We start from the raw sequence: 12,915 nt of genomic DNA, 5'->3' as shown, positions 1-12,915 counted from the left end.
GGGGAATGGGCGTGAGTGACCTTTTCCGCAGAAGACTACACCCCCACTTGATAGCATGTGGTGGGAGATGCAGGGAGTGATTTGGGACATCCCGAGGTTGGATAACCCTGATTCAATTGGTTGGGCCCCTGGACCTAATCAGAGGTTTCCTATGGACGATGTATAAACTTCTGGAAAACAACATTGCAGGGTGTAACTACTGTTGAATCTGGAACAACAAGATACCCCTAAAAGTCAAGATATTCCTCTCGCAGCTGTTCGAGGATGCTGTCTTAACTAGAGACGTCATGAGCAGGCATAATTGGCATGGGAATTCTAAATGTTCCTTTTGCAATGAACACGAAACTTCCCAACACCTGTTTTTCCTCTGTCCGATGGCCAGGGTGGTCTGGAGGACTGTCGGAGCAGTCCTGGGTACCGAACTATGCCCTAATAATTTGTGGCAGTACTACTCTTAGTGCTTTATTTTTTCCCCATTGGCATCGATTGCCAAAATGGAAGAAAATCTTAGAAGGCCAATATAGATTGTGTTCCTCCATAATTTGTGTATTTCTCAACAAGAGAGTGGAATGCAATACACAAGTTTGACGGTAAATACTAGGAGGAAAACAAACTATATTTAGGCCCAAAGTTTACAAAAGAAAGATATGCCACAAAGACATAAGAAAGAGAGAAACAAGCAAAGCAATCAAAAGATACCAATTGAAGCAAGCAATCAACGGATATCAATTGAGCCAACTAGACCAATGATCCTACGTGCCACATGAATGAAATAAATTATGATATGAGCAAAGGAGTGTTCTAGAGAAACTAGAGAAGCTTCCCATGATTTGTGCACAATTTAGTTTTGTAACTGGATACAACAAGCACAAAATAGGATCGTCACTCCCCCAAGATCAATAGAACCTCACGACAAGTGCAAGAGAGCAACAGAGTGTTCTAAAGACACTAGTGAAGCTCTCCATGATTTGTGAACTTCTTACAATATTTGCATTAGGATACCGAGTGCACAAAATAGGATCATCACTCCCCGAAAATCAATAGAAACTCACAATAAGTGCAAGTGAGCATATAGGAAACAAAGTCTAGCACTTGCAACAAACAAATGGTTGAGCAACATATAAAAGAGGCAACTTAAGAGTAGGCTCAACCAAAATGATGTGTGTGAGTCATGACAAAGCACTTGAGAAGACTAATGTACGAATGAGCATTAAGCATCAACATAGTCTTGGATAGTGGAGATACAAGGTGCATGACATGTCCTCCCCCCACACACCAAGCAAAAGGGTTCACAAGCACACTAAAAATGCAAAATGAATAACCAACACTTGTGACAACCCATGGTGAAGATAGAAGATGAAAGCCTCATCAAGACGAGGGATACCAATTAAGATGGCAAAAGCCTCGTAGAGATAAGCATGAGGAAAGTAATCTTCACCACATAGGAGTGCATCAAGATGCAACGAGATAAGACATGCACTCAAGGCAAAAGCTTTCACGGAGCCACCAGAGAAATAACAAGAAAGACAAGATGGACGTGAAAGAAAGGATATCATCTAGAGATGTAATTTCTCTCAAGTGTATAAGGTTCTAGGTAGACGAGATCATGATGATATATATCTACAAAGAAGGATGTACACCCGAAATAGTTACAACACGAAGGAACAAGATATCCAAAAGGAAGTCATAGATATACCAATAAGATATTTGCTTGGAAGCATAGCACATGGCTAGATATGGTCTTATTGTACATAAATGAATTCCTAACACACAACCATCAAAGACATCACAACTAGCAACAAGAGATCATTGTTGGGATGCTTTGAGAAAGGAAACAAGTATCACAAGAGAGAATGAATAACATGCCATGATACAACCTACACAAGGTTGATGCAAGAAATGTGTGCATGAAGTATATGACGATACTTGTTACCGAGTTAACATTGGAAGGATGAAGTAGATACCAATTGAAGGTACAGAGTAGTTCATTGATCATCCTAGCTTGACTCCAAAAAGCACATGGTGACAACACCTTCCTTGTGAGTAGCCGACCATCCAATGCATCTCCAATTGTTCCTAGAACAACAACACAAATAAAATGGTACCCAAACTCATTGGGACCAAAGAGTTAGAGAAGCAACAATCCATAGGACAGACTCCACATAAATATGTGCACATAGATATGAAAATGAATTTCATGCACATCTCATCCAATCTGAGACTTGGTGGAGTTTCCCCTATATATTGGGTCAAAGAGAGAAAGCATGCCAAGGAAACTACATGAAGTTAATATGCATGCTCAAGACTTTCAAGAACCGATACCAAAATACAAGGAAATACCAAGTGAAAAGAATACCAAATGGAGAAATCATCACTTGGAAGATATCACTAAAAGATACATCAAGGAATGAGATATCCATTGGAACCCACAAAATGATATCAAACTCCCAAAAGAGAGGATGGTTCCAAACAAACCAACCTCTCTACAAAGTTTCATGATGGCACAAGTACCAAAAGGAACGGCTCGCCGTCCACCAACACACACTTAAAATGGATCACAAGTTTAGTGTTTTATAGAAAATAGGATAGCCCCCCCACGAGTTGTGCATTATAGAGAATTTGCATTTGAATAAAAATGCACAAGGTAGGATCACCACGTTCACTATATCAAGGAAAACACTAGACAAGATCAAGAAAACAACAAGATCCTCAAGTGGCACGGAAGGCAATGGGAGTTGACACAAACTTGGCAAGAGATAAGGCAAATAAAAGGCAAACGCCAACGCGAAGATGATCAAAAATTTCTACCACACATAAGTGAGTACCAATTGTCAAAAGACAAGAAGTATTTGGAAATAATTCCCGGTGGTAGATAGCAAGGATATCCGACATCATCTTCACACCAAACACAAGCACATTGCAACTTGTAGAGCTAACATGCCACCTAGGAACAAGATAATTTACAATATCAATTGTAGGTGACAATATCTCAAATGTAAACATTTTCTAGGCTAGTAATATACACATAGCATATTACTCCCCCATAATGTGATATCAATTAAAGATAAACAAGAGGCAAAAATAACGATCCAACAAGAGATAATTAATGGACAATTTAGAATTTGAATTTCTCATGAGAAGACATACCACATAGCGACTAGATAATCTTGAAATATCAATACTAGATGGTATTACTCATGTACACATATTTATAGGATTGTGAGGTGCACAAAGCACATCACTCCCCCATAATGGGATATTCTATTAATCTCTCACAAGAGCCAACTAAGATACAAACAAGATGCACAAAGGCTCAACGTACGACACACATGTACATGAAGTGCAAACCAACATACATAAACTTGATTACTCAAGATAAGCAATTTGGAGACACAACAAATACAAACACATGCAAGGAACAAAACCAATACATGCAAGGGGGCAAGTAACTTTCAATGTAAGCAATTTAAGTACAAGTTACCACAAGGAGGCACATTGGATATAAGATATAAGCTTGATGATTCGATTGACTTGGCTTGAGACAATAAGAGTGATGAAGTCCCCTTAATTCTTCATAATGTAGCCAAGTCTCCAATGTCCTCCAACAACACCTATTGATCAAGTATGAGCTAGTTGGTCCCCAACCAAGTTGGGTCCTAAGAGGTTAGTCACAATAGGCTTGGCTACCCAAATGGTTCTTTTCTTGACGCCACTTTGAGTACCAACAAATTTGGCAAACACATTGCCAACCTTATCCTTCCCAAGAGAATAGATATCATCAATTAGAATAGGGTTGGATAAGGTACCATTCGTGCATGAAGAAGCGATGTGACCTTTTTCACGACATAGGTAGCAACGTCTACTCTTCACTTTCTTCTCACTTGATTTCTCAACTTGAGAAGCATTAGCTTGAGTCTTCTTGGGAAGAGGCCTTTCTTTAACTTGAGGTTGAGCATGAGAATGCACTTGTAGCCGCTTCCCTTGTTGCTTGTCACTAATGGCCTTCTTCTTCAATGGGCAAGATCTAACATGGTGCCATTCAATTTTGCACTTGAAGCAAATAATCTTGGCCAAATGCTTGACGTGTTCTTGGCCCTTCTTCTTGTTCATCTTGGACTTCTTCTTCTTGTTGGAGTTGAATCCAAGTCCACCTTTGTCATTGGGGGATTTTTGCACACTCAAAATATTGTTGAGTGTGGATTTCCCTTCATGACACTTTTCCAAGTCTTTCTTCAAAGAAGTGACTTGGGCCTTGAGCTCTTTGATTTCCTCTACATGGTTAGTCTCAACACAAGTACTAGAGGAAGTATAAGCTTCATCATTGGAGCAACAAGGCAAGGAAAGCAATTCATCACAAGATGTACCAATGTTATGCATAGACGAATTACGAGGACTAGCACAAGGCAATATAGCATATTGACTAAAAGTAGTGCTAATGTCCACATGAGGCTCACTAGATGTTACATTAGCAATCATAGCCTCATGAGCTATTTTTAGCACATTATGGGATACAAGAAGATCATCATGAGAGCTAGAAAGCTTTTCATGACTTTCTTCCAATTTCCCATAATTGCTAGATAGCAACTCAAGTTGAGCCCTTAGCTCAACATTCTCCTTTAAAATGGATGCTTCACAAGAAATGGAGTTAGTAGCACAAGCATCATCATTAACAACAAGAGGAGAAGTCAACTTGGCAAGCTCTTTTAAATAAGAAGCTTCAAGTTGAGCATGAGACTCGGTGAGTTTGATGAGCTCACCCTTGATGACCCTTGAGCCATTTTCGAGGTGCTCAAAATCCTCAAGGAGTCTAGCATGAGCAACTTCAAGCTTAGCATTTTTAGTTTCAAAAACATTGGCCACCTCAAGAGCTCTATCATGAGATTCCTTCACTCTAGATAACTCTAGAGCAAAAGTCTCCTCAAGAGATTCCTTGGTGGTTTGTTCAAGTTCAAGAGCTTGAGAGAGGTCCACAATCTCATTAGCCTAATCACGCTCATGACCTTCCATTTTATCAATGGTGACCTCATGCTCCTCAAGACGAGATTCCAACTCATCAATATATTTCTTGCCCTCAATAGCAATAGACATGATTTCCATGAAGTTGGAACGAGCAATTTTATTCTTAAGAAGAGCTTTAAAAATTATTTCCCCCTTAACTTTTAAGGAGGCAACATCATCATTCTCTTCATCATAATCGACATCATCATCACTCTTGCCATCATCAATATTATCACAAGATATATTGGGATTCAAAGTGGGAGATACCTTTGAAGCCTTGGCCATAAGGCAAAAAGCAATCGATGATGATGTAGGATCCCTTGAAGCACCGTTCAAGACCACATCTTGTTCCATGGAGTGTTGGGTTTCCTCTACATTGTTAGCACAACAACTCGAGGAAATGGATACATTTTTATCATGGCAACAAGACATAGCAAGCATATCATAATGAGATTTGAGCAAGCAATTTCTACAAGATATGCAAGAACTTTTAACACAAGCATGTGAAACATTTAGAGTGCTCGAAGTGTTAAAGTCCAAAGGTGAAGCATTGCAATAATAAAGTGATGAAGAATCATCAATAATAAGCTCACTATAATCATTGCAATGAACACCACTACTCACCATATCATTACCTTGTGGCAAACCACATGTAGGTGAAGTAGAAGAAGTTGAGAAAACTATACGACCGGAGGTGGAAGGAGGACAATCATCTCCACAAATCTCGGACACGCCATATTTGTCTTGAAGCTTTGTCCACAACTCATGAGCATCCCGAAACGGCATGAGTTGAAATATAACTACATTGCTCAAAGCATCAAAAAGCACATTAGAAGCTTGAGCATTGAGATAAGAGTTTTTCTCATCCTCTAAAGATAATATTTGTGGATCCTTTGGAGGAGAAAAACCCATATCTACAATTCGCTCTAAATTTGGGTCCATGACCCTAAAGAGATTAAGCATGCGAATTACCCAAACATCAATATTTGTGCCATCGAAACTAAGAGTGTCAGAGAATCCTAAACCCCTAGTCGACATCCTTACTCTCTAGGCGGTTAAGCCCTATAAAGAGAGACGAGGCTCTGATACCAATTGAAAGATCGTGGATATCGCCTAGAGGGGGGGTGAATAGGCGCTTTAAAATAATTACGGTTAAGGCTTGAACAAATGCGAAATAAACCTACCGGTTAATTTGCCAAGCACAAAACCTACAACAACTAGGCTCACCTATGTGCACCAACAACTTATGCTAAGCAAGATAAACTACTAGGTGAAAGCAAGATATATGACAAGAAACAATATGGCTATCACAAAGTAAAGTGCATAAGTAAAGAGCTCGGGTAAGAGATAACCGAGGCACGCGGAGACGATGATGTATCCCGAAGTTCACACCCTTGCGGATGCTAATCTCCGTTTGGAGCGGTGTGGAGGCACAATGCTCCCCAAGAAGCCACTAGGGCCACCTAATCTCCTCACGCCCTCGCACAATGCAAGATGCCGTGATTCCACTAAGGGACCCTTGAGGGCGGTCACCGAACCCGTACAAATGGCAACCCTTGGGGGCGGTTACCAAACCCGTACACTTTGGCAACCCTTGGGGGCGGTCACCGGCACCCGTCAAATTGCTCGGGGCGATCTCCACAACCTAATTGGAGACCCCGACGTTTGCCCGGAGCTTTACACCACAATGATTGAGCTCCGAACACCACCAACCGTCTAGGGCGCCCAAGCAACCAAGAGGAACAAGCTCAAGGGTACCAAGCACCCAAGAGTAATAAGCTTCTCAACTTGTAACTTCCACGTATCACCGTGGAGAACTCAAATCGATGCACCAAATGCAATGGCAAGGGCACACGGAGTGCCCAAGTCCTTCTCTCTCAAATCCCACCGAAGCAACTAATGCTAGGGAGGAAAATGAGAGGAAGAACAAGAAGGATAACACCAAGAATTCCAAGATCTAGATCCAAGGGGTTCCCCTCAAATAGAGGAGAAAGTGATTGGTGGAAATGTGGATCTAGATCTCCTCTCTCTTTTCCCTCAAAAACTAGCAAGAATCCATGGAGGGATTGAGAGTTAGCAAGCTCGAAGAAGGTCAACAATGGGGAAAGAACACGAGTTCAAAGGATAAGGTTCACTGGGGAAGAAGACCCCCTTTTATAGGTGGGGAAAAATCCAACCGTTATGGTCACAGCCCGCACCGAGCGGTACTACCGCTCCAAGGAGCGGTACTACCGCTAGGGCGGTAGTAGCCCTTTGAAACACAACAGCGAGGAGGCAAAAAAGCCAGAAGAACCGTCGGAGCGGTAGTACCGCTTGACCTCACGGTACTATCGCTAGGGGTAGCGGTACTGCTGCTAAAGGTAGCGGTACTACTGCTTGTGAGCGGTACTAAAAAATTACATCCGTGCCTACCACCGCTGGACTTGTGACGAGTTTTTGGTCCCGAGCGGAAGTAGCCATGGAAGTAGCCATGGTAGTACTGCTCCAAGCGGTAGTACCGCTCCCAAGAGCGGTAGTAAAAAATTACATCCGCTCCTGTCCGCGGTAGTACCGCTGCAGCCTTTTTAGAACACCAAAACTGACACAACTTCTGCAAACGGACTCCGAATTCGATGAAACCAAGTTTGTTGGAAAGCTAGCGACAAGGGCTAACACAATCTTGATAGAAATACCAATAAGAAGCAAATGAGAAAAGGCCCAAAAGAAAATGGTGAGAACACTTCCTCGGATAAGACCGGTAAAACCTCCAACATCGAAAACATCATAGAAGACGCATGCAAACTCCGTTTTTGATGAACTCAAGCTTGTCATCAAGATGACCATAAGATCTAAGACTCACAAAGAGAACCAAACAAGAACCAAGAAACATGATGCAAGGAGGAGACCGTGAAGTGATGGAGCGGGGTGCAAAGATGCTGACAGACAACACCAGCAACATGATGCTGATCTGCGCGACGGCTACGGGCGACGCGGCGACGACCTGATCATAGGGACTGCTCCAGCTCTCTGTTCCACTGGTGCCCCGTGGTTCTATCGCTAGTCGACTATGTTTTGTTAGCTTTAGTTTTGTTCTGTTTCCTTGGCTCCTGCGCGAGCATTGGGAGTACTTTCTGTTGGGGGAGCATGTTCCATGGAAACCTATTGGTGTGGTTCTTTTGATGAGGATTAGGTGTCGCCGGGTTTTCGCCCCATAGCAGGTGTCTTGTAGGCGAGCTCCTGTGGTGGGTTTCCCGATAATGTGTTCTCGCTTTCCCCCTTTCCCGTCCCCTTCTGACTGATTCAAATTGTATTTCCGTTATTCGGTTAATGGAAAGGGGTTATGCCCGGTTCAAAAAATAATAATTCTCCCACTCAAAAGTTTTTTGCCTCATCTACCTATCCTAGCTACCAACCGTGCGTGTGTGCTCTGCCTGCCTGCATGCATGCGCTCTTCACCAGTTGGCAACTGGCACACGCACCACAATCAATGCCACATCATACGCACACAACGGCTGCACAAGGGCACACATGATCACCCTGGGCAGTGGAATAGTGGATTAGAGCATCTACAAACGGATTTGGCAAATCGGCCCCTCCGCACATCCACATATCTCAAATTCTAATCCTCGATCATATGATATAAATTGTCTGAATTCAAAAGTTCGAAACAAAGCAAAGCAAATCATAGTTTAACAAACCGGTCATGCAAAAATAAAATTAATGTCCGAGCTTGACGGATGGCCTGGATCACTGGGCGAGCGCCTGCTCCGAGCAGAATGCGTCGTGTTCCAGGTGGAATGCGTCCTGCTCGTCCTACTCCGCTTGCATTCGGGTTGCCTGCTCCGCCTGCATCCGGGCCGCCTCCTCCGCCTGCATCCGGGCTACCTCCTCCTCTTGCATCCGTGCCGCAGTCGTCCTCGCCAGGACAGACGGCATCTCCGGTGGTGGATTGGGACCGGTTGTGGGGATTGGGAGCAAGGGTGGAGGACGGGGATGGTCCGGACGTGGTTAAGGTTGGAGGGCGGCAGGAGGAGGAGGAAGGGTTTGGTGAATTTGGTGCAATTTGCGGTGGGGTCGGGCTGTCGGGTTTGACGTGGCGGGCGTGCTCGGGAGCCCCCATATCCGCCCCATTTTTGGGCTGGATATCAGGTGTGTCGATAAGCTCGAGCGTTTGAGGCCCGTTTAAGGAGCCCGTCTGGGTCAAAAAATCGTGACCGAACAGTGACCAGGCGACCCGCTCGGGAGAATGCTGTAGATGCTCTTAGGTCATGTACAATGGTTCTAACTTAAGAGTGCCACATTGGATAAATGCTGAGGTGGAGGAGATAGAAATCATAAGAAAAGAGTTCACTTCTCTTATTTAAAAGATGACCTCTTAGCCCAATATGTCTCAACATGTTTTTAGACATTGCTAATTATTAAAGACAAGGCTAAGAGATAACCTATTAGAGCAACTCCAACGGGCCGACCCAAACGGACGGCGATTTCGTCCGCTTTTTGTCTGTTTGGGTCGGCCGCCCACCCGGCGTCCGCCCTGTTTTTGACATGGGTCGGCAGCGCGCCCAACGCGCCGACCCATATGTGCCGGCATGGCCGGCTGGCCGCCCAATTTTACATTGATTTGCATTCAACATATTGTCAAATGAAAATGTTTAACAAGACAAATAGTCTGGCCGCCCAAATAAATAGTATAGTTTTACAAGCCAAATACAAATAAAAATGTTTCACATAGTTTTGCAAACAAATAAAAGAAGATACATCTATTGGTTGCCAACATGAGCCCACATATGCTCAATCAAATCATTTTGCAGTTGCACGTGAGTTTCCCAATCACGCATGTCTTCATGAAACTGAGTGAACTGCTCAAATGTTGCCGCTACTCCATGCTCAGGCACAACATTCTCACCCTGAAACTGAAAGCCTTGATCGTACAGACATTCCGGGCGCTTGTCTTTTACGATCATTTTGTGCATGATCACACAAGCAGTCATCACCTCCCACAGTTTCTGCGTGCTTCAAGTATTAGCAGGATACCGAACGATGCTCCATCGAGATTGCAAAGCACCAAAGGCACGCTCGACATCCTTCCTAGCACTTTCTTGCTCTTGGGCAAATCTTTTCCTTTTCTCTCCGACAGGGTTGGGTATTGTCTTGACAATAGTGGTCGACTGAGGATAGATACCGTCACCCAGATAGTACCCTTTGTCGTAGTTGTGGCCGTTGACAGTAAAGTTCACCAGTGGGCTGTTGCCTTCGGCAAGCCTAGCAAACACCGGCGAGCGCTGAAGCACGTTGATATCATTGTGTGATCCAGCCATGCCCAAGAAAGAGTGCCAGATCCAGAGATCTTGAGACGCCACGACCTCTAGTATGACAGTGCAAGCCATGACATGTCCCTTATACCGCCCTTGCCAAGCAGAAGGGCAGTTCTTCCACTCCCAGTGCATGTAGTCTATGCTGCCAAGCATCCCGGGAAGCCCCTCCTGGCATTCGTCGCCAACAAACGGGCTATATCTTCAGCCGTCGGCTCTGTTAAGTACTCATGACCAAACACAACAATAACAGCCTTGCAGAACTTATACAGACACTCTAGGCATGTAGACTCACTCATACGGACGTACTAGTCAATGAGATCACCGGGCACTCTGTATGCAAGCATTCGGATGGCTGCAGTGCATTTCTGATAAGAGGAGAAACCGATCTTGCCGACGGCATCCTCTTTGCACTCGAAATAGTCATCAGAGCCGACCACCCCCTCTCTAATACGGTTGAAAAGATGCCTACTCATATGGAAACGGCGGCGGAATTTTTTATGTTTGAACAACGGGTTTGTTGTATCAAAGTAGTCCTTCCAAAGAAGGAAATGCCCGCTCTCTCGGTTGCGATTCAACGCCGGAAGGTGGCCCGGAATGGAGCCACGGAACAACGGCCGCTGGCTGTTGAGGTGGTGATGGACCAACACGGCAGCCAATATCTCTTCCTCATCGTCGGACGACGAATCATCGGAGTCGCAAAGGAAATTGTGGAAAAAGAACTCGTCGGCGGAGTCCATTTTCGTACCTCGGCAAACTGTCGAATAGCTTGCGGGCGTCGAAGAAGGAGACGGCCGGCTAGGGGAGACGCGGCGCCCACAGACCAGCTAGCTGCCCTGCCGGCGTCCGACGAGTGTGACGGCGTCCGACGAGCGTGTTGGTCGGATGTGGCAGGGGCGGCGAGGCGTCTTCTTGGTCGCGGGCGGCTGTGCGGTGGGGGAAGCGGCAGTGGGAAGCAGTTTGCTCCCCGGCTGCTAAACGGCGGCGGCGGGCGGCGTGGGGGAGGGGCGGCGTTGCTGGGCGGATGTGGAGGCGGCGGCAGCTGGAAGAGTCGCCGGCAAAAATGGGCGGCGGCGTCGTCGGGCGGCGTGGGGGAGGGGCGGCGTTGCTGGGCGGATGTGGAGGCGGCGGCAGCTGGAAGAGTCGCCGGCAAAAATGAGCGGCGGCGTCGGCGACGGAGGAGGCGGACGAGGGTTGCTTGTTGGCCGGGGGGTGAGAGGGGAGGCCAATGTGCCACAGACCAGCGGGCCCGGCGACAGGAGTAGGCGAGCGCGCGCGTCCGTCGCGTGTCCGCGTTGACGCAAATCCGGCTCAAAAATGGGCCGGGAATGGGTCGCCCACGGACGAAAAACAGACGCGCATCCTTTGGGTCGGCGCGTTGGGCCGCCTTTTGTGTCCGCGCCAATCCAAACGGACGGCCGCGGACGAAATGAGTCGCCCCATTGGAGTTGCTCTTACTCCATAGACATTCTTTTATTGTCATCTCTAAATTAGATGCTAGACTTATAATAACACTACAGGCCCTTAGAATTACTAGAGCCGTTTCTGTGGGCCGGTGTACCATTATTACCGCCGCACCTCGTGCCAACCTGAGTTCCGGTGGATCAGTACTTGGCATCTTTGCTCACCGTAAAAAGAAAGACGGTACTTTTCGAAAGGAACAAATAGACAGAAGCAAGTGTGGTTGTCTTTCGTGAGTTTTCACAGCGTAGCGAACGTCGCCAGTGACTGTCTCTGCAGTCAACTTGTCAACGGGATCTTTTCCTTGTTTCTTTTTCAACGAGGGCAGTGGTCACTGGTCAGCAGATACTGCCTCGATAAACCCTGCACGAGCACATGCAAAGATGCATGTAGGCCGAGGGCATGAACACGGGCGGCAAAGTAGTACCCTCATGCACAGATACGGCCAAAGCAAGCACTGGACAAGTTGGAAACTTCAAAACATATGTGGTACGTACCAAATTTGCTATGTTCTAACTTATTATTAATCATGACAGACGTAATATACTCCCCCGTTTCTTAATATAAGTTTTTCTAGAGATTTTAATATAAACTACATACGAATGTATATAGACGTATTTTATAATATAGATTCACTTCTTTTACTCCATATATACTCCCTCCGTTTGAAAATATAGCGCGCCCATGTTTTTCGAGGTTCAACTTTGACCATAAATTTAACCAACGAGACCGACTGCGACGGGAGCATAAATTATACCACTGAATTCGTATTCAAAAGAAGTTTTCAATTATATATTTTTTGCTCCCGCCGCAGTCGGTCTTGTTGGTTAAATTTATGGTCACAGTTGAAGCACGGAAACCGATGACGCACTATATTTTGAAACGGAGGGAGTGGTTCATATTAGAATCTTTATGTAAGCAAGGTGCACGAACGCATGCATGTACCCTGGATCCACTATGTTGAAACTAACGACCATGCGGGAACGAGTGCATGTTCACCCAGTAAGAGTTGAGTAGTTGAAACGATGGAGACACGAGTTTTCAGTTAAGACATGGTCAGATTGAGACGATGGACACGCATGCATGCAGTTGTCACGATGCATTATTATCAGCTAGTACATTTTTATCAATGTCGATGTCAACTAGAAGATCACTATCACGTTCA

Source organism: Triticum aestivum, chromosome 6D (genome assembly GCF_018294505.1).
Source record: "Triticum aestivum cultivar Chinese Spring chromosome 6D, IWGSC CS RefSeq v2.1, whole genome shotgun sequence".
Lineage (NCBI taxonomy): Eukaryota > Viridiplantae > Streptophyta > Magnoliopsida > Poales > Poaceae > Triticum > Triticum aestivum.
Note: the sequence above shows the minus strand (reverse complement) of the source record.